Source organism: Meles meles, chromosome 7 (genome assembly GCF_922984935.1).
Source record: "Meles meles chromosome 7, mMelMel3.1 paternal haplotype, whole genome shotgun sequence".
NCBI lineage: Eukaryota > Metazoa > Chordata > Mammalia > Carnivora > Mustelidae > Meles > Meles meles.
The window spans coordinates 130,235,016-130,257,627 of NC_060072.1; the positions used below are offsets into that span (position 1 = coordinate 130,235,016).

General features: G+C 38.9%; 1 protein-coding gene across 2 annotated transcripts in view; it reads left to right on the top strand.

The window, feature by feature from the left end:
* The window catches only part of PLXDC2 (plexin domain containing 2), a 470,012-nt gene that overhangs the window by 438,659 nt on the left and 8,741 nt on the right, over positions 1 to 22,612 (top strand). The window lies entirely within an intron of this gene.

Here is a 22,612-nt window from a genome sequence, read left to right on the forward strand (position 1 = left end):
AACAAGAGATGGAAAGTGATTTGCTTAAGACCTTGGTGTTTATGGTAATGGAACAAAGGTGAAGTAGCAAGAGTGTAGTACAAAGGGGGCAGACCTTCTATAAGTTCCAGGCTTTAACTTAGGCACTTTGTGAATTTTGGTCAACTCCTCAACCCCTCAACTCCTAACCCAACCAGGAATTGAAACCATATTTGGTGACTCCCAGACATCTTTCATCAGCATTATGTTACAAGCACTATTTAAAAAAATAGTCATTAGTCACTGTACATTAATAATCATACTGGAGTTTTAAAAATAAAAAAAGGAAAGAAAAAATTTAATATTCATTTGTTTCAGCCAAAAGTTGTATAAGTACCATTTATTTCCGTCCCCTGCTCTTGTATTTATTGGAAGGGTTCATTATTTCACACACCTGCCCTCTTTTCTTATGCAAATATTGGTGGGTTACCCAAATAAGAGAAAGAGAAAAAATCTCATAAATAATTAACAAACCATATTATTCCAACTCTTGGATATAATATCAGTTATGCAATAAAAAGTCATTTCTATAGGTTCTAAGTCATACATCTCAGATATCTTTTTTTATTTCTAATTTTTAAGATACTGTAGGGATTGGAGTTACTTCCAGGATTATAACCTGATTCATTTAATATCAATAGAATGGTTAGCAGTGTTTACACAGGATGAATGTCTTTCTCTGTCAACCAAATTTTTGTGGAAATTACTTGAATCTTTGTAAAGGACAGTGAACATTGCTGGAGGCCCTAAGTAAAGGATTAAACACTGATATTAGTCAGTTATAACATTGTTTATAGACATCATTATGAAGCCATCTATAATACCTTTATAATTCATCTTCTAGAGCACACATTCCTTAACTTTTATATTTCTGCCATACTAATGCTCTATTGTTCCCCTTCTCAGGATCATAAGTATTTTTTAACTTCAATTTATGAATTGGTTTGACAAGTGATAGTACGTGCCCCAAATTCCAAAATAATAGTTTAAGCTTCTCAAATTTAAAAAAGATACCTCATTATGCATCTCCAGTTTTCAAGTAGTACCTTAATAGGTTAAAAAGTATGCTATCTGCCCTTTAAATTTTTTCTAAAACTTTTCATTCCATTTAAACAATTTGAAATGAAAAATGAAGAAAATGCAAACAATTGTTTTTTTCATTTAAAAATTGGTGCAAGTCATGAAATACCAGCAAAACATTATGGTTCTATGTTGGCCCTGGTTTGATTGATAAGCATTACTCTAAATTGTCGAATGGCACCCACTCTTGGGTCATTCTTTTGGGTTGTTGCCTAATCTTGTGATTAAATGCAGATTAAAGTACATGCCCCTTTAGGGCGGAAAACAGCTCACTATTTACCAATTCTAAAGTCACCATTAATTAGAACTTAATTTACTTGCTTTCCTTTCACTTTGCTTAGAAACACAGTGATGCTCCAGAAACAAGTAACTTTATGGAAGCAACCCCTTGAGGAACACAGCCAGGCTTACTGTTGTTCAGAGCAGCACTAACTCACATTCCACTTTTATTAGAACATTTATGACCAGAGCAGCACTATCTTGTCTTTTAACCAAGTCACTGTGCAGCAGTGAACTGGCCTGCTTTCACATTCACTGTAACTTGCTGTCCTCAGAGTGGAGTACCTAATAGCAAATTATTACTCTATTTTAGTAGAAAACAACCACTTGTAGCCATGTAGTTCAGAAAAATCAAGAGATACTGTCAAATGCAGTATCATTATATATAATGTCCATATATAGAGAGATATATAATTATATCTATATTCTATATTATATATAGATATAGAATATATTATATATAGATAGATATAGAATATATAGATATAGAATATCTATCTATATAGAATATAGATATAATTATATATCTATCTATATTATATCTATATATTATATTATATCTATATAATATATGTATATATTAATTATATATACATATAATATATATATATTCCAGTCTTCCTTAGCATTAGTCTTCATTTATAATAGATATAGATAGATATATTTATATTTAATTTATATATAATTATATCTATCTATAGATATATATAGTATAATATATATATATTGTCTTCCTTAGCATTAGTTTTCATTTATAATGTAGATAGATATGTCTTCATTTATAATATAGATAGATATAATTATCTATATAGATTAATAATTAATAATTAATCTATATAGATAATTCTATATAGATTAATAATTAATAATTAATCTATATAGATAATTATCTAGATAATTATATCTATCTATATTATAAATGAAGACTAATGCTAAGGAAGACTGGAACCTTCTCTAGTTGTAGCATGGAAAATCCATCAAAACTAAAGCTCCTATTTGTGCAGTACAATCAGGTAGATGCTCTGAATATCACTGAGGGTACAGCTAGGGTAAACATCCATCCCAGTCTGCATAGGACTGTCCTAGTTTATGTCTATTGTCTGATGTAATTGTTAGTAGTACTCCGTTCATTCTCAGAAGTGTCCTAATTTGGACAGTAAGCCCATCATATGATCACCCTATGTATATTCATATTCCTTGCTTATTATTTATGTAGAGATATAGAACATAAAAATCTTAAAGGCCAGTCACATATGAATTCAATAATAATGAAAGGAACAGCAGAGGTATGAAATAGCTGAATAAAGGATGCAATCAAGTACTATAAAATCCATAAGAAAGAAAGAGAGATTAATTGGGGCAATTTTATCAAAGAGGTAGAATTTGAGTAGAGTGCTGAAAAAAAAATGCTATACTAGGCCTAAGCAAAGAGAAGATGGTATTCCATATAGAAGAGAGGTAGGTATGCTCTGATTTTTAGAAGCATTAAATCAAGAAAGGGTAAGAAGAATGAACTCACTTGACTCTGTATTGATATCTATGGATTGGTATGGGAATGGCTTTAACATAGATGCAGGTTAGATGTGACAGGTTTAAAGAACTATGTAATCTGGACTTCATTCTATAAGCAATGAGAATCGATCACGTAACAAACAAGTAAAAGCTGAGGACACCTGGGTGGCTCCGTCAGTTAAGCATCCAACTCTTGCTTTTGGCTCAGATCATGATCTCAGGGTCATGGGATCAAGCTCTGCATTAGGCATTGAGCATGATGAAGATTCTCTCTCTCCCTCCCGCTCTGCACCTCCCCCGACAAGAAGAAGGAGAAGGAGAAAAAGAAAAAGAAATAACAGTTGAAAGTGGGGCTAGAGAAAGCTAGAAGAGTAGTAGAAGTCCCCTCTGGAGAGTTCAAGGCTATGTCAGCAGTCTGTGAGCAGATGATAGCTCATCTGGGAGCACATCTGGGAGCGGAATTAGGATACTGGTGGGCAGGATGGAATGGGCTAATGCAAGAGCCACATGGAGGAAGAAGATAGAATTTAGCAGTTTTCATTTGCATAAATCTTTGTGTCAGAAAGTGTTTTCAAACAATGATCTTTGATTGTCCGTACTTCCCAATGAGGTCCACAAATGGGAGGCATTGTTATATCCCTATTTTACAGACAAGGTAATTGAGATTCCAAGAAATTAAGCAATTGTCAAAACTCCTACAGCTGACTAATGGTGAGTGGGGAGGGTATCCTGATTCTTTGCATTGAATGTGGAATGAAGAAGAAAGGATTACAGAAAACCCCGAAGTATAAAATCTGAGCAACTGGGAAATTACATTTATTAGTGACAGAATTAGAAATGTCAGGAGATAAAATTAGTTTAAGAAGAAAAATGAGGGGGTGAATTTGAAGCATGTTTGCCTTGAGCTGGTGGTCAAATTTCAGTTGGCCCTCTCAGAAAAAGCAACTAAAGAAAAGGAATGGATTGAGATAAAGCAGTCAGGTGAGGACAAAATGGAAGTTACTGAAGTAGAAATTGAAACTCAAGAGCATAAAGAAGAATGCGATGGGGAATAGAGAGACGACAGCATTTCTGGCTAAACCTTAGGACATGTTAACAGTTAGTGTTTATAAACCAGGAAAGAAGACTCATTTAAGAGGGCGAAAAAGTGGGGCGCCTGGGTGGCTCAGTGGGTTAAGGCCTCTGCCTTCGGCTGGGATCATGATCTCAGGGTCCTGGGATCGAGCCCCACATCGGGCTCTCTGCTCCGCGGGGAGCCTGCTTCCTCCTCTCTCTCTGCCTGCCTCTCTGCCTAGTTGTGATTTCTCTCTGTCAAATAAATAAAATATTTTTTAAAAAAGGAAAAGTACACAAGATGCAAAAGAATGTGCCATGATGGAAAGCCCACAAAAGAAAGAAGGTCAAAAATGAAAGGGAGCCAGCAGTTTAAAGTGCTCTAGAGAAGTCACAGAATAAGGCGGGGGGAGGCACTAACTTGGCAATCAGGTCATTTGTAACATGAGACAATGCAGATCCAGGGAAGAGAGCAGGCACCAGACCGAAGGATGTGAAATATGGTTTTGTAATGTGAAGGCAATGGATCCAGCCAGACATTCAAGAGAGGTATAGTACTGCGGTTACAAAGAAGCATCAAATAAAGGGCTTTTTGATGTGAAGTGTAGGCATAAGCCAAAGAAACAATGAAAGGAGTGTTTTAAGGTGCTGGAAGAGGAGGGAGGAATGAAGCAACTTCATGGCACAGATAGGATTGAGTAGGAGAGGCAATTATGCAGCAGCGGAAGAACATCTTCTTATTTCAGATAAGAAGGAAGGATGAGTAGCTATAAAGGCATTAATGAAGAGAAAGGGTAAAGGATTAGCATCTTCCTAAAGGCTTAGCCTTCTAGGGGAAAATGGGTGATGATACACAAGACTGACAGAGGGCAGCATGGGGTTGGCTGGAGTTTGAATGTATCATAAGGATTTAACAAGAAGAGAAGTAATCACTGACTTCCCAATTGCAAGCGTGTGTCCTTCTTTGCAGCTGGGTTAATCTGAATCTGAGACTCTCTTCTCTTAGCTGGAACTGCTTGCGTCTAGATTAGGAAAATAAAGAGGCAAGGATTTCTGATGAAGAGGGCAGCACTTACCCAGGATTGGTCGTCAGAGGAGGGAACAGACAGGGAGGTGACTGGCAGGCTGCCATGGAATTCAGGCTGGCGGAAGTTGGGTCTAGCCTGGGTGACACTAATAGAAGGCAGGGACCCACAATCCAAAGGACTGAGAGGCCAGGCTGCGGAGGTGGCTGTTTCGAGATGAGTAAATGAGCAATATAGAAGACATAGAAGTGAGTATTTTCAAAATGATCCAGGAGGCCCCCCGGAGAAGAGAATATTGAAGTCATTAAAGTTGCCAGAAGAGATAAAGTAGAGGGGAGAAAAACAAAGCACACAAGCCAGTGGTTTATTCTGCTCTTTGACCTTTTTTTTTTTTTTTTTTAAGAGCTGGAGCTGAGATGGGGAGGGTCAGAAGGGGAGAGAGAGAGACTCTTAAGCAGGCTCCATGCCCAGCAAGGAGCCCAACACAGGGCTTGATCCCACAACCCTGAGATCATGACCTGAGCCAAAACTAAGAGTTGAATGCTTAATGACTGAACTACTCAGGTGCCCCACTGCTCTCTGTCTTTATATTCAGTGTGCCCACAAAAGCATCTATGATGACTCAAATTTGTATGAGGTGCTCTTTCCTCAAAACTCATAGAATTCATTGTCAAATATTTGCAGCAGATACTTCATTTCCAACCTATTGTCTGTGCATTTTTAGCCTATACTATTGGTTAGCTCCTATTCAAGGTTTTGCATGGAAGTCCCTTATTTTTCTTAAATTTGCTGTAAATGTCTTGAATTCAGTGCTGTGTGTTACACACAGGTGCTTAAATAGTAATTTTATTGAGTGACTGAATGCATTTTTACCCACATAAATGAACTAATAGTCACTATCACCCATCATTCTCATTTGGGGCAACAAAATAACCAATAATGAGCTGAAGTCAAAAAAGGAAGAAACAAAGTCAGGAAGAAAGTTCGTTACCCAAGAATCTGGATGCTTATACCCCTCATGAGGCATAAACTATAGAATAAGATCTATGCCAGTCAATGCAAATACTTACTGTGAGTCTCCTTGTGTACAGCAAGGCAACCAAGGGAAGGGCATTGAGAGCAATCTTCCTCAGGTGCAGGTAATATGGGGGTGCAATGTCTATAGAGAATGGTATAATAAACCTTCCAAAATAAGGTCAGCATTTTATTATCTCTCTGTGCCTGAAATTCTAAATTGTGTCCCAAACTATTGCTAATCTAAGCTCTAACAAGTTGATTCCATAATTGAGTTTTGCTAACATAATATATATACAAATTTCCACTTAGTGCAGTCGTTTTACTTGTCCTTTAGGAAACATTGTCCTCTACAGTGAAGTTAATTCAAGAATTCCCAGTTACACACAGGGCCCCTGACCACCGACTCAGCTGCATGCATTCATTTAGGAAGTAAATTCCTAAGAATCTGAAGTCCTTTGTACTTGTTAGGCTCAGTGGGTCTCCATCTCATACAGTATAATGTATGTATGTGTTAAAACAGTATATTCTCAGGACACCTGGGTGGCTCAATCATTTAGTGTCTGCCTTCGGCTCAGGTCATGATCCTAGGGTGCTGGGATCGAACCCTACATCAGGCTCCCTGCTCAGTGGGAAGTCTGCTTCTCCCTCTCTCACTCACTCCCCTTGCTTATGTTCCCTCTCTTGCTGTCTCTCTTTCTGTCAAATTAAGGAAATAAAAGTAAAATAAAAAACAACAACAGTAGATTCTCATTCAAATAAAAACTTTAAAAAAGAAAAAAATAAAAACACAAAAAGATAAATAAAATAGTAGATTCTTAAGAATGATAGCATCATGGTTGTGAAGATGATGAAACAGAACTTGAGTTGCTTCAATTCTGTCATTGCAACATACAAATTGCAATATGAATATTGTGGAATTGACTCATTTAGCAGAATTCCTCATGTGTCTTTTTTTTTTTAATTTTATTTATTTATTTAACAGAGAGATCACAAGTAGGCAGAGAGGCGGGCAGAAAGAGAGAGGAGGAAGCAGGCTCCCTGCAGAGAAGCCCAGTGTGGGGCTTGATCCCAGGATCCTAAGATCATGACCTGGGCCGAAGGTAGAGGCTTAACCCACTGAGCCACCCAGGTGCCCCCTCATGTGTCTTTTCTAAAAAAAAAAAAAAAAAAAAAGCCAAATTATGGAAAGAGTCCAAATGTCCACAATGGAATATTACTCAACCATAAAAAAGAATGAAATCTTGCCATTTGCAACAACATGGATGGGGCTAGAGAGTATTATGCTAAGCAAAATAAGTCAGTCAGAAAAGACAAATACCATATAATTTCACTCATATGCGGAATTTAAGAAACAAAACAGATGAACATAGGGGAAGGAAGTAAGAAAAGAGGGAGGTAAACCATAAGAGACTTTTAAAGATAGAGAACAAAGTGAAGGGTGATGGAGAGAGGGATGTGGGAGATGGTCTAGGCAGTGATGGGGATTACAGAGGGCACTTGTTTGGATGAGCACTGGGTGTTGTATATAAGTGATGAATCACTGAATTCTACTCCTGAAACCAGTATTTAACTAGAATTTAAATAAAAACTTGAAAAGAAAATAAGATAAATTTTTGTAAAAACCGTGACTATTTTTAAATGAAGTAAATTTAAATGCACGTCAAAAAATACATTAAGGGGGCGCCTGGGTGGCTCAGTGGGTTGAGCCGCTGCCTTCGGCTCGGGTCATGATCTCAGGGTCCTGGGATCGAGTACCGCATTGGGCTCTCTGCTCAGCGGAGAGCCTGCTTCCCTTCCTCTCTCTCTGCCTGCCTCTCTTGTGATTTCTCTCTGTCAAATAAAATAAACAAAATCTTTAAAAAAAAATACATTAAGCCAGTCTATTTTTCCCTTTTTATGGTAATATTTTATTTTTCATCTGTAATGTTTTTCACTGGCATGATTATATCTATGAAGTTTAAAACAGGAAGATTTTTTCACTGCATTTCTTTTTTGGTCATTATTATTATTCATTTCATTTCATGACTACTACCAAAAATAATGTTGTCTTCAAGAAGAGGCAGATGTCACTTAATATTTATTTTAAGAATACTTCAGCTTTAGGAAAATCACATGAAAAATATGATGATTTAATTAATCCCAGTATTTGGCTGTTCTCTATGTGCATTGAGATCGTTTTCATCTTGGACATGTACCAGCTATGATGATATTAACTGAATTTTCAGGATCATCCATAGGACAGTTCTACAATGAAGGCCTTATACCCATGGTTGTAGGTTGGAGAAGAGGCAACTGCGGGATGATAAAGAGCTTTCATATGAGAAAAGCAATTAAAATAAGACGAGTAAAAAAAATGTGTTAAAGAACACCCAGGCTTTGCTTCACACAAGAGTTATTGCTCGGAATTCTTGACCACACCAGAAGACAAACCAATCAATTTGAGTTACTCTTTTTAAGGAAAAAGTGACCTACAATTCATGATGCAAGGAGGCACAGCCACAAATAGGAGTAGTATATTTTAATTAGATTGCAAATTCGACTGGCCAGGGCCCAAAGCCATTATGTTTTCCTGTGGTTAGGGTTGCCAAATAAAATACAGGACACTTAGATAAATTTTTATTTCAAATAATAAGTGAGAAAAAAATTTTTTAGTATAAGTATGTCCAGTGAAGTATAGTTTTGAGAAATTATTCACTGTTTATCTGAAACTCAAATTTAACTGGTTAATTTGCCAAATTTGACATGTTAATTTGCCAAATCTGGCAACCCAGATATTTATAACTTAACATAACTTGCGTTGAAATAATATTCAACACAAAATAAAAGGCACAGAGAATAATTTGTATTTAGAAGTAAGGAAAAAGTGAAAAAAAAAATCCTTCCCTCTGGACAGTTCAGTTTTATCAAAGCTAAATATGGAAAGGTTGACCCAGTTGTTTGAACACGTGTTCAGTTCCCACGAAGGTCCACTGGAGACATAGGGAAGGTCAAAGATGAATATTTTTTCTACCACCCACTTCTAAAGAATGCTCCTGTTTGAAGACACTGTAGAGAATCATTACCCTTCCTATTCAAAGTGTGCTGTGCGATAAGATGCCACCTCACAGCAGTCAAAATGGCTAAAATTAACCAGTCCGGAAACAGATGTTGGTGAGGATGCAGAGAAAGGGGAACCCTCCTACACTGTTGGTGGAGATGCAATCTGGTACAGCAGCCACTCTGGAAAACAGCATGGAGGTTCCTGAAGAAGTTAAAACTAGAACTACCCTATGACCCAACAATTGCACTATTAGGTATTTACCCCAAAGATACAGATGTAGTGACCCGAAGGGGCAGATGCACCCCAATGTTCGTAGCAGCAATGTCCACAGTAGCCAAACTACGGAAAGAGTGCTGATATCCTTTGACAGATGAATGGATAAAGATGTGGTTCATATATACAATGGAATATTACTCAGCCATCCGAAAGGACGAATACTTGCCATTTGCATCAACATGGATGGTACTGGAGAGTATTATGCTGAATGAAAGTAGTCAATCAGAGAACGACAATTACCATATAGTTTCACTCATGTGGAATATAAGAAACAACCCAGTGGATCATAGCGGAAGGGAGGGAAAACTGAATAGGACGTTATAGAGAGGGAGACAAACCATGAGAGACTGTTGACTATAGGAAACAAACTGAGGGCTGCTGGAGGGGAGGTGGGTGTGAGGGAATGTGGAAGTTCAGTGATGGGCATTAAGGAGGGCATGTGATATGATGAGCAACTGATAAATTATTGAGCTCTACATCTGAAACTAATGATATACTATATGTTGGCTAATTTTTTTCCAAGTTTATATTGTCACCTAGAAACTCACTTTTTTATTATTTTTTTAAAATTGTGCTGGGTAGACCAACAGCAGCAGTATTACCTAGGACCCTGTTGGAAATGCAGAGTCCCAGGCCTCCTTCCAGACCTACTGAATCAGAATCTGCATTTTAACGAGATCCCTTGTGATTTCTATACACAGCTAAGTGTGAGAAAATTTATTTATTTATTTCTAGATTTATTTCTAGAGTTGCCAGAATGTGCCCTGAGATAGTGTGGGATCCATAGGTTGTCCCAGGACTCAGGGAGAGTGTATGAGCATCACAAGGAGAAACCTACTCTACCAACAATCCTGTTGAGGCTTCCAGGTAATATTTCATTGGAACAAACGGTCTGTGGCTTAAACTTTTTTTTTTTTAATTAAAAAAGAAGAACTTGAAAAACAATAATCTAGATCTTTCTATTTTCCAAATGGGAAAACTGAGAAACAAGGAAAACACATGACTTAGTGTAAGTGCTGTGCTGGGAACTGACAGGTCCATGATGCTGTCTAAGCCTTATGATCCCACCTTTTCCCTCTCCCCCACCATTCACTGAAGGAAACAGCACAAAACACCAGAAATTTTGGAACAACTGCTTGTCAGGTGCCATCATGCACTACTGGTGTCTTCTAGCTGGGCTTTGCATTTCAAAATTCACCCCTTTCCTTTAATGCTCACACCGGGTAACTTCCTTTCAAGGGCTCATCTAACCCACAAAAAAAACCTCTCTGCTCTGCTCTCCAAGCTTGCAGAGAAATCTCTAGCTGTGGTTTGTGTACACTGCTAACAGAGGGCACCCTGCAGGTTTGTTTGTGGATATTTCAGCTAATTATCTTGCCACAGACCACTGAGACAGATCTGGATGACTGTTCAATTAATAGTTCTGAAGGAGTAATTACGGAAAATACCTGTTTGCACAGCCCACCCAGTGCCAACATATCTATGTGAACATGTACTTCTGAATGTGATTAATCACGTAAATAATTCTCAGAAATGAAATTAGCGATCACCCACGCATGACACCCAGCAATGTTTTAAGGCATTATATCCTGAATCTCTGTAATGAATTAACATTACAGTCTGGTTTGAATTTTTCAATTTTCAGCATACATCCTGCTCTGTTAGCAAGTGACCCCATGGCCCCTATCAGTTTCTCTAACAATTTGAATTAGCCATTCTAAAAAGAACACAGATTTGGACATATTTAAGCCTCGAGAAAGAAGTATAAATGCCGGGTTGAGAACCATCACACTCCGTGGCAGAGCCAGACATCATGCCCAAGTTTCTAGACATCCTTATCTTCTGGATAGATGCCTTATATTTTACCACCAATGTTCAAGATTCTTCTATAAGACTAAATCTGGGGGGCCTGGGTGGCTCAGTGGGTTAAAGCCTCTGCCTTCAGCTCAGGTCATGATCCCAGGATCCTGGGGATCACGCCTCGCATCGGGCTCTCTGCATGGCAGGGAGCCTGCTTCCTCCTCTCTCTTTGTCTGCCTCTCTGCCTGCTTGTGATCTCTGTCTGTCAAATAAATAAATAAAATCTTTAAGGAAAAAAAAAAAGAACTAAATCTTCACTCATTCCATTATGTTCATAGAACTGCTCCATTTTTTTCATTCATAATGAGATCTCTGAACTGGGGACTGATATAGAAAAGCAATTTCAGTTAGAACTAATTTGTATAGATTTCCTGTAAATCTAGAAATCCTTAAAGTTAGCAGAGGGAGACAAGAGGGACAATGATAGAAGAACTTGAAAAGTTTTTCAGATCATTATCATCCCCCCAGTGGTAAAGTCCGTTATATCACGCAAGCAGGTATAAGGATCCTACAATGTTAGTGGACAAACCCTCAGATATTAATTTCTGCATGAGGAAACAAAGTGATTTATTTTTTCTTATTTTTATACTTTATTTTATTTTTTCTCTGTTCCAAGATTCATTGTTTATGCATCACACCCAGTGCTCCATGCAATACGTGCCCTCTTCAATACCCACCACCAAGCTCACCCAACCACCCACCACTCTCCCCTCCAAAACCCTCAGTTTGTTTCTCAGAGTCCACAGTCTCTCATGGTTTGTCTCCCCTTCCGATTTCCCCCAAGTCCCTTCTATCCTTCTCCCAATGTCTTCCATGTTATTCCTTATACTCCACAAGTAAATGAAACAATATGATTACTGATTGTCTCTGCTTGACTTATTTTACTCAGCATTATCTCTTCCAGTCCCATCCATGTTGATAGAAAAGTTGGATATTCATCCTTTCTGATAGAGGCATAATACTACATTGTATATATGGACCATATCTTCTTTACCCGTTCTTCTGTTGAAGGGAATTGTGGCTCTTTCCACAATTTGGTGACCATGGCCATTGCTGCTATGAACATTGGGGTACAGATGGCCCTTCTTTTCACTACATTTGTATCTTTGGGGTAAATACTCGGTAGTGCAATTTCAGAGTCATGGATTGCTCTATTTTTAATTTCCTAAGGTATCTTCACACAGTTTTCCAAAGTGGCTGCCCTTGCATTCCCACCAACAGTGTAAGAGGGTTCTTCTTTCTCCACATCCTCTCCAACATTTGTTGTTTACTGTCTTGATAACTTTGGCCATTCTTTTTTTTTTTAAATTTTTTTTTATTTTTTCAGCGTAACAGTATTCATTGTTTTTGCACAACACCCAGTGCTCCATGCAAAACGTGCCCTCCCTATTACCCACCACCTGTTCCCCCAACCTCCCACCCCTGACCCTTGAACTTTGGCCATTCTTACTGGTGTAAGGTGGTAACTCAATGTGGTTTTGATTTGAATTTCCCTGATGGCTAATGATGATGAACATTTTTTCATGCGTCTGTTAGCCTTTTGCATGTCTTCTTTGGAGAAGTGTCTGTTCATATCTTCTGCCCATTTTTTGACATGATTATCTGCTTTCAAGTGTTGAGTTTGAGGAGTTCTTTATAGATCTTGGATATCAGCCCTTTGTCTGTAGTGTCATTGGTGAATATCTTCTCCCATTCCGTGGGTAGCCTCTTTGTTTTATTGACTGTTTCCTTTGCTGTGCAGAAGCTTTTGATCTTTGTGAAGTCCCAAAAGTTCATTTTCGCTTTTGTTTCCTTTGCCTTTGGAGTCATATCTTGAAAGAAGTTGCTATGGCCAATGTCAAAGAGGTTACAGCCTATGTTCTCCTCTAGGATTTTGATAGATTCCTGCCTCAAGTTGAGGTCTTTTATCCATTTCGAGTTTATCTTTGTGGATGATGTAAGAGAATGGTCAAGCTTCATTCTTCTATACATTGCTGTCCAATTTTCCCAGCACCATTTATTGAAGAGACTTTTTTTCCACTGTACAGTTTTTCCTGCTTTGTCAAAGATTATTTGACCATAGAGTTGTGGGTCCATATCTGGGCTCTCTACTCTGTTCCACTGGTCTATATGTCTGTTTTTATGCCAGTACCATGCTGTCTTGGTGATCACAGCTTTGTAGTAAAGCTTGAAATTAGGCAACGTAATGCCCCCAGTTTTGTTTTTCTTTTTCAACAATTCCTTAGCAATTTGGGGTCTCTTCTGGTTCCATACAAATTTTAGAATTGTTTTTTTCAGCTCTTTGAAAAATGCTAGTGGAATTTTGATCGGGATGGCTTTGAAATTATAGATTGCTCTAAAGACATTTTAACAATGTTTATTTTTCCAATCCATGAGCATGGAATGGTCTTCCATCTTTTTGTGTCTTCTTGTTTTTTTCATGAGTGTTCTGTAGTTCCTCGAGTACAGATCCTTTACCTCATTAGTTAGGTTTATTCCCAGGTATCTTATGGTTCTTGGTGCTATAGCAAATGGAATCAATTCTCTTATTTCCCTTTCTATATTTTCATTGTTAATGTATAAGAAAGCAACTGATTTCTATACATTGATTTTGTATCCTGTCACATTACTGAATTGTTGTATGAGTTCTGGTAGTTTGGGGGTGGAGTCTTTTGGGTTTTCCATATAAAGTATCATATCATCTGTGAAGAGAGAGAGGTTGACTTCTTCTTTGCCAATTTGAATACTTTTTATTTATTTTTGTTATCTGATTGCTGTTGCTAGGACTTCTAGTACTATGTTGAACAAGAGTGGTGGGAGTGGACATCTTTGTCGTGTTCCTGGTCTCAAAGGGAAGACTGTCAGCTTTTTCCCATTGAGAATTATATTTGCTGTGGGATTTTCCCAGATAGATTTTTGGCAGTTGAGCAATGTTCCCTCTATCCCTATACTTTGAAGCATTTTAATCAGGAACAGATGCTGTATCTTGTCACATGCTTTTCTGAATCAATTGGGAGGACCATGTGGTTCTTCTCTCTTCTTTTATTGATTTGTTCTATCACATTGATTGATTTGTGAATGTTGAACCACTCCTGCATCCCATGGAAAAACCCACCTGGTCATGGTGGATAATCTTTTTAATGTACTGTTGGATCCTATGAGCTAGGATCTTGTTGAGAATCTTAGCATTGGATATTGGTCTGAAATTCTCCTTCTTGATGGGGTCTTTGCCTGGTTTGGGGATCAGGGTAATACTGGCTTCATAGAGTGAGTCTGGGAATTTATCTTCTGTTTCTTTCTTTCAAAGAACCAGCTTCTAGTTTCATTGATGTGTTCTGCTGTATCTCTAGTTTCTATCTCATTGATCTCTGCTCTAATCTTGATTATTTCCCTTCTTGTGCATGGGGTTTGCTTAATTTGGTGTTGATTTTCCGGTTCTTTAAGGTGTAAGGAGAGCTGGTGTATCCTAGATTTTTCAGCTTTTTTGAGGGAGGCTTGGATGGCTATATATTCCCCCTTAGGACTGCCTTTGCCATATCCCATAGGTTTTGAACTGATCTGTCTTTATTCTCATTGGTTTCTATGAATTGCTTAAGTTCTTCTTTGATTTCCTGGTTTATCTAAACATTCTTAAGCAAGGTGGTCTTTAGCTTTCAAGTGTTGGAATTCCTTCCAAACTTTTTCTTGTGGTTGAATTCCAGTTTCAAAGCATTGTGGTCTGAGACTATGAAGGGAGTAATCGCAATCTTTTGGTATCAGTTGAGCCCTAATTTGTGACCCAGTATGTCGTCTATTCTGGAGAAAGTTCCATGTGTGCTCAAGAAGAATGAACATTCTGCTGTTTTAGGGTGGAATGTTCTGTATATATTTATGAGGTCTGTCTGGTCCAATGTGTCATTCAAAGCTCTTATTGATTTTCTGCTTGGATGATCTATTACTGAGAGTGGCATGTTAATATCCTCTACTATTAATGTATTCATATCAATATGACTCTATCTTGATTAACAGTTGTCTTATGTAGTTGGCTGCTCCCATATTGGGGGCATAAATATTTACAATTGTTAGATCTTCTTGGTGGATAGACCCTTTAAGAATGATGTAGTGTCCTTCTTTATCTCTGACTACAGTCTTTAGTTTAAAATCTAATTTATCTGATATGAGAATCACTACCCCAGCTTTCTTTTGAGGCCCATCAGCATGAAAGATGCTTCTCCATCCCTTCACTTTCAGTCTGGATGTATCCTTAAGTTCAAAATAGGTCTTTTGTAGACAACATATGGATGGGTCCTGTCATTTTATCCAATCTGCAACCCTGTGCTGTTTTATGGGAGCATTTAGGCTGTTCATGTTGAGAGTGATTATTGAAAGATACGTTTTTATTGACATTATGTTGCCTGTGAAGTCCTTGTTTCTATAGATTGTTTCAGTAAATTTCTGTTCTATGACACTCTTCGGTTCTTTCTTCTTTTATAGAACTCCCCCCCCCCCCTTAATATTTTTTGTAGTCCCAGCTTGGTGGTCACATACTCTTTTAAACCTTGCCGGTCTTGGAAGCTTTTTATCTCTCTATCCATTTTGAATGTCAGCCTTGCTGGATAAAGTATTCTTGGCTGTATGTTCTTCTCATTTAGTGCCCTGAATATGTCTTGCCAGCCCTTTCTGGCTTGCCAGATTTCTGTGGACAGGTCTTATGTTATTCTGATGTACTTAAGGAATCTCTTCCCCCGAGCTGCCCTCAAAGGCTCTTGTCTAAAATTAGGATCCAGGGGTGCCTGGGTGGCTCAGTCATTAAACAACTGCCTTCAGCTCAGGTCGAGATCCCGGGGTCCTAGGATCGAGCCCCACATTGCTTGGCGGGAAGCCTGCTTCTCTCTCTCCCATCCACCCTGCTTGTGTTCCCTCTCTCTCTGTCAAATAAATAAAATCTTTAAAAAAATAAAATAAGGATCCATGAGTTTCACAATTAAGTGTCTTGATGTCTTTCTAGATCTTTGACTTTAGTGGGTGTTCTTTCTGCCTCTAGGACATGAACACTTGTTCTAGTCCCCAGATTGGGAAAATTTTCATCCAGAATTTATTCAACTATATCTTCTAGTCTTCTCTCTTTCTCTACCCCCTCAGGGGTCCCAATAATTCTGACGTTGGAATGTTTCATGGCGTCATTTATTTCCTTAATTCTGTTTTCATGACTGCTACGCTGTTTGGTCCAGGCATCCTCCTGATCCATTTTGTTTATCAGTTTGTCCTCTAGATCACTAATTCTGTCTTCTGCCTCGGTTACCCTACCTGTTATTCAGATTAGATTGGATCTCATTGATAGCATTTTTAGCTTCTGCCAGGTCGGCTCTCACTTCTGCCGTTAGAGATTCTATGTTGTCACTAATCATTTTCTCCAACCTAGCCATTGCCTGGATAATTGTTACCCTGAATTCCCTTTCTGACATACTGTTTATGTCCATATCCAATAGTTCTGATGGAGAGGGCACAGTCTCTGCATTTTTCCTCTGTTGGGTGTTCTTCCTCCTAGTCATTTTGGTGAGAAGTGGTTGAGGGGATGTGTAGCTGAATATATCAACCATGATCCAGGCAAGGTGCACCCTGGAATGCTTCAGAGCAATTGGAAGTCACCACCAAAAGAAAAAAAAAAGAGAGAGAGAAAGGGAGAGAGAGAAAAAGAAAACCCAGCCAGAATGAGCCCCAAAAGTAAGATTTATATGGTATATAAACAAAATGGACAAAGAAACTGACAGAAGTAAATGACAAGAAAAAAAAAAAAAAAAAGAACCCAGCCAAAATGAACCCCAAGAATAAGATTTATATAATACCAGAACAAAATATACACAGAAACACTGACAGAAGGAAAAGATGGGAAGGTGGTTTTAAATCCTTGGTGTGGGCAAGGTAGGTTATTTTGGTTCTTCCTGGGTGTATCTGGATAGCTTTGTTAAAGAACTCAACTTTTCAGATAAAGGGAGATTAAAACTCGTTTTTATATAGGGGTAGTATTGATTAGGGAAAAGGATTACCTTGAAGCTTATATCTACATGTATATTAAAAAGAAAAAAGAAAAACAGGTATGTATACAAAAAGTTCAAGTTAAAAGTTTATTATGGAATATGTTGTATTAAACCTCTACTTGTAATGGTAAGTAGGTTAAAAAAATTAAAACAAGAATCATGAGAACAAATTTAAAAAACTAGTCTTATCTATGAAATATACAGGTTTTAGGGCAATACCGTGAGTTCAATATATTGTTTTCCCCTGATCTTGGGGTTGGACAGTTTTATGGGGACCCTGTGGTGGTTGTCCTCTCGTTTTTTCAGCCGGCTTTCTGGGAGAGGGGCCTGCCCCATGTTTTTCAGTCAGTTTTGCTTGGGTTGAGTCCTCCTACTCCCTATGAAGGGGCTGGGCTCTGTGGACACCAGTTTTTCAGGCTTTTGTTCTCTGGAGGTTTTTGTTCTTTGGTTTTTGTTTTTTTGTTTTTTTTTTTTTTTGGCTTTTCAGAGGTTTAGTGGAAAGCCAACTGTGCCCAGACCTCTGTCTCAGAGGGAAGCCTCAGTCTGCTCCCCTCTGGGTGGTCCAAAACACACAGACTCCCACTCTGCAAACTCTGCTGAGCCGTGCAACCTCCCACAGGCAGTGCACGTCCCCAGCCACAGTCTCAGGGGTCGCCCGAAGCACCCACTTGTCTCTGCACCCCGTGCCCCTAAAACCGCAAGCGATATTGGTCCAAGGAGCCTACTTCTGGTGGCTACCTTTGCTGGGACTGCTGTCTGGGGTCCAGGCCCACTCAGGGTGCGCTCAGACCCCACTATCAAGCATGTCTTGGAAGGCTACCACCAAGGGATCCCAACAGAGATTGGCCGGGTTCTCTCTTGTGCAAGCTGGGAGTGTCCCTACCCTGGGTGGGTCCTAGAGATCTCTAGCTAGTGCACACACCAGGTTCTCTCAGGCGCAGGCGGGGAGTGCACTCCGACCCGAGTTGAACAGTGCACACAGAGCACATAAGGTTTTAGAGAGCATCAGGGGGCATCCACACCAGATTCTCCCACATGCAGGCGGGAATGCACCCAGCCAAGTGGTGGCTTAGTGCCCAGCACAAAGCTGGGGGGGCTCAAGGACCAGGAACTGATTTTTCCACCACACTCCCCCTGGCAGGGGTGGTCACTGGCAGTGGCCATCCTGGGTCCGTGGGTGTAGGCCTGTGCCTGTGACCAGGTGCCCCTTAAGATCTTTTTCTCTTTTTGAGTGATATATTTTTTTTTAAAGATTTTATTTATTTGACAGAGAGAAATCACAAGAGAGGCAGGCAGAGAGAGAGGAAGGGAAGCAGGCTCTCCGCTGAGCAGAGAGCCTGATGCGGGACTCGATCCCAGGATCCTGAGATCATGACCCGAGCCGAAGGCAGCGGCCTAACCCACTGAGCCACCCAGGCGCCCCCGAGTGATATTTTTTTTTAAATCCAGACTCTAAGTTAATGCTGGTCCCCAACCACAGGACACTTTCATATTGGGGTATTACTTTCCATTGGGTCACTTCTGGTGACTCCCTTCCCCTTCTGTTTATCCTCTGATATCAGTCTGAGCATTCCCACTCTGCTTGACCTCTCCACGGGCATCTTCTGCCCTCTTAGAGATCCAGAAGTGTATAATCCTACATCTCAGGCTGGTTTCATGGGTGTTCAGAGTGTTCTGGTAGATATGTAGCTCACTTTCGGGGACCAGTTGAAACAGGTTCTCCTATTTCCCAGCCATCTTGCCCCTCCTCCTCCAAAGTGATTTAGTTAAGATCATTAGTTGATTTGTGATATGTGAAAGCATTTTAGAAAAGAAGCATAATTTGGGTAAAGTTATTACTCTTTCTTCAGCATTTTTAGGGCTAAGATTGAAGTATCAAGGAATTGTCAAAGAGGATAAAATCACATCAAATTCTTAAGACCCCAGGGCATGGTATTTGTTAGAGTTTGTTATAAGTTTTAAGGTATTATTATGGGGGGAGTAATGCCCTTTTAATGTAGTCAAAATCTATAGAGGTAATTATAATTTTTTTAACTTCTGCACAAATAAAATAGTGTTGAATAATTGTGTAGTGAGATTATGCCTATTCTACTTCACGTGTCTTTAGAATCTTTGACACCTATGTTAATCTCAATGCATTTTCTCACCTTTGCAACCTACATTGAAAATCCCTTTCTCCAGAAATGGTTTTATCTTCCATGTGGAAAACCACGTTCTATACCTTTTTTTGGTCATGTGTCTTTCAACACAGCATCTGGTACCATCCTAGAAATTTCAAGTGTTCAGTAAATAATTTGTGTGTCCTCTTTGGCCCACTAATTCCACCTCTGAGAGTTTATAAAAGGAACTGACTGGAGATAGTCCCATCAAGTTATCAGCAAAGATATTCATTGTAGAATTATTTATATTATCAAAAAATTGGGGAAAAACTCTGAGTCAAATTGACTATATAAATCATGATTTAGTTATGAAGACATTTAAAATAACTTTGTACGGAGACAGTTTGTAAATTTTTTTCAGTGTGTCTTTAAGTGCAAAAAAAAAAAAAGAATTTATAAAGCAGTATATACAGTGATTTAATGTTCCTAGAAATGTAAATGAGTGGTGTCCACTGATAGCTGAACCAAAGCATGTGTAAATGATGAGGTCTCTAGTCATTTTAAATCTTGGGGTGTTTTTTTTTTCCTACAATGAGTAGTAATAAATCAAGAGATATTTTACTTAAGGATATGCCCTCAATTCAGAAAATAAATTTGTATCTTGTTAGAGAGAAAGCTTCACTACCCAACATTTTTGTACTTTCTATTTTGAGTACCTCTGTGATGAGCTCACAAAACCCATGATAAACATTACCAGTAATCCTCCAATCTTTCATCTAAGACAGAAAATTATTAGTTAGTAATTCTGACTTACTAACAGATGACTGAAGTTGCTATTTAAATTTTTAAGACTGAAATAAAATTAGAACCATGTTCACAAATTTCACGAGTCATACCCAAACCACAGAATTTTAAGAACAAATCTTGTAGTAAGGAGAATTAACTTTGGAAGTAAGTAGATCTCATTTTAAATCTTGGCCCTGCCACCTGCTAGCTTTATGGGTTTGTGCAAAATGTAAACGATTGGCTTGTGCATTTTAATGGGATTATATATGTAAAGCGCCTGGTATAAAACATGAAATACAGCTAAGGGCTTAATAAAATATAACTTTCACATGTAGCAGCAACAGCAACATTCTCATCAACTATGCTCCTTTTTATTTAAAACAAATGCTTTAATTGGATAAATTTGACCTGTAACCCTGTATAAATTTAAGTTATACACACATTACTTTGATATATTGATATAAAAAAAGGTTGCAACATTATTATCACTTTATATACTTATTGTATAATAGTACCGTCTATATTCAATATACTGTACATTAGATCTCTGTGGCTCAATACTCATTTTGTATCTGTATCCTGAAACACCATCCATTTTATCCTTCCAGCCCCCATCTCCTGTTAACCACCATTTGTTTTTTTTTAAAACATGTTTGACCTTTTTAGATTGTACATATAAGTGCTATCATATAGTACTTGTCTTTCTCTGACTTATCTCACTTAGTATAATATGCTCAAGGTCCATCCATATTGTTGCAAATGGCAGAATATCTTCCTTTTTCATGGCCGAGTAACTTTCCATTGTGTATATGTGCAGCTCTTTTATTCATTGATCCATTGATTGGCATTTGGGGTGTTTCCACATCTTAGCTATTGTGAAGAATGCTGTGTTTAATGCTGCGATAAACACAGGGGAGTGCAAAGATCTCAGCAAATTCGTTTTCATTTCCCTTGGGTATATGCCCAGAATTAGAACGGCTGGATCATATGGCAGATCTATTTTTAACTTTGTGAAGAGCCTCCACATGTTTCCCACAGTCACTGGACTAATCTACATTCCCACCAACAGTGGATAAGGCTTCCCTTTTCACCATATCCTCAGCAGCACCTGGTGTCCCTTACTGATGATAATCAGTGCACTTTTTTTTTTTTAAGATTTATTTATTTGACAGATAGAGATTACAAGTAGGCAGAGAGGCAGGCAAAGAGAGAGAGAGGAGGAAGCAGGCTCCCAGCCAAGCAGAGAGCCCGATGCGGGGCTCGATCCCAGGATCCTGGGATCATGACCTGAGCTGAATGCAGAGGCTTTAACCCGCTGAGCCACCCAGGCGCCCCAATCAGTGCACCTTTTTAAGTCCCTGACAGCACAATGTCTTTATGTGCTGCGTTGTCAGTTCGGGCTAGTTCCCAGGGCCATGCTTGCCAGCTGGATGGCAAGCAAGGTGGAGATTCAGTGCAAAGACTTAGTGGTGCTACTTGACTCAGAGAAGGACTAGGGCAGCTGTGCCTTCAAAATTCCAAAGGAGGGGCGCATGGGTGGCTCAGTGGGTTAAGCTGCTGCCTTCAGCTCAGGTCATGATCTCAGGATCCTGGGATCGAGCCCCACATCGGGCTCTCTGCTCAGCAGGGAGCCTGCTTCCCCCTCTCTCTCTGCCTGCTTCTCTGCCTACTGGTGATCTCTCTCTCTGTCAAATAAATAAATAAAAATATTAAAAAAAAAAAAGTCCAAAGGAGAAGTAACTGAAACCGAAGTGGGAGTTCTAAATAGTGAGCACGGTGGTAGACTGGCATTTTTCCACTGACAGGAGTGATCATGAGTTATAGTGCCCAGCTCCCCAAACATGCTCAGTGTATTTCCATCAATGATGAGCTTTAGTTCCACCAAAGACACACTATTTTCTATTTAGCCCTCTCTTCGTTTTAACTTCATTTCCTGGAAAATAAGGATAATTCAGTTTCTCACATACACCGTGGGACTTATTCAACTAATGAATATAAAGCATTCTGACCACATAATATCATACAGGCATAAATAATATTATTAATAGGCAGAATGTAATTGACTCAGTAGATATTTTCCCAGAAAGCAGAGCTCATACTCATTCCTACCTGATGTGAAAACTCTTCTACGCCCATTAATCATTGCCCGTGGAGTGGAATTAGCAAATCTAGAAAGCTGCCAAATGCCAGTATCTCTACACTGATATTTAACATTTTGCCCATTAAAATTCTTTCGACAGAAATAAACTTCAGATAGAAAGAAACGTCCTTCAGCACTCAATGTCTCATCTACTCCAGAACTGCAGAGACTCTGATCAATGGAACAATAGTTTCTAGTGTCCCTGGAGCCGTGAAATGCATTTTCGTATCTCTTGCTGCTGTAACTTAGTAATTCATATCAGCACTTGTATTTATAAATCACAGAAGGTTTGTCTGATGGACAGAGTGCTGGGGAGGAGGGCGCACCCTTTGTCAGAATCAATAACCTATATTTTAGGACCCAATGTCTCCTTGTGCCGTTATTTAGTTCCTAGGCTGGAGATTGCCTCTGCCCTCTGATGTTCAGTTCAG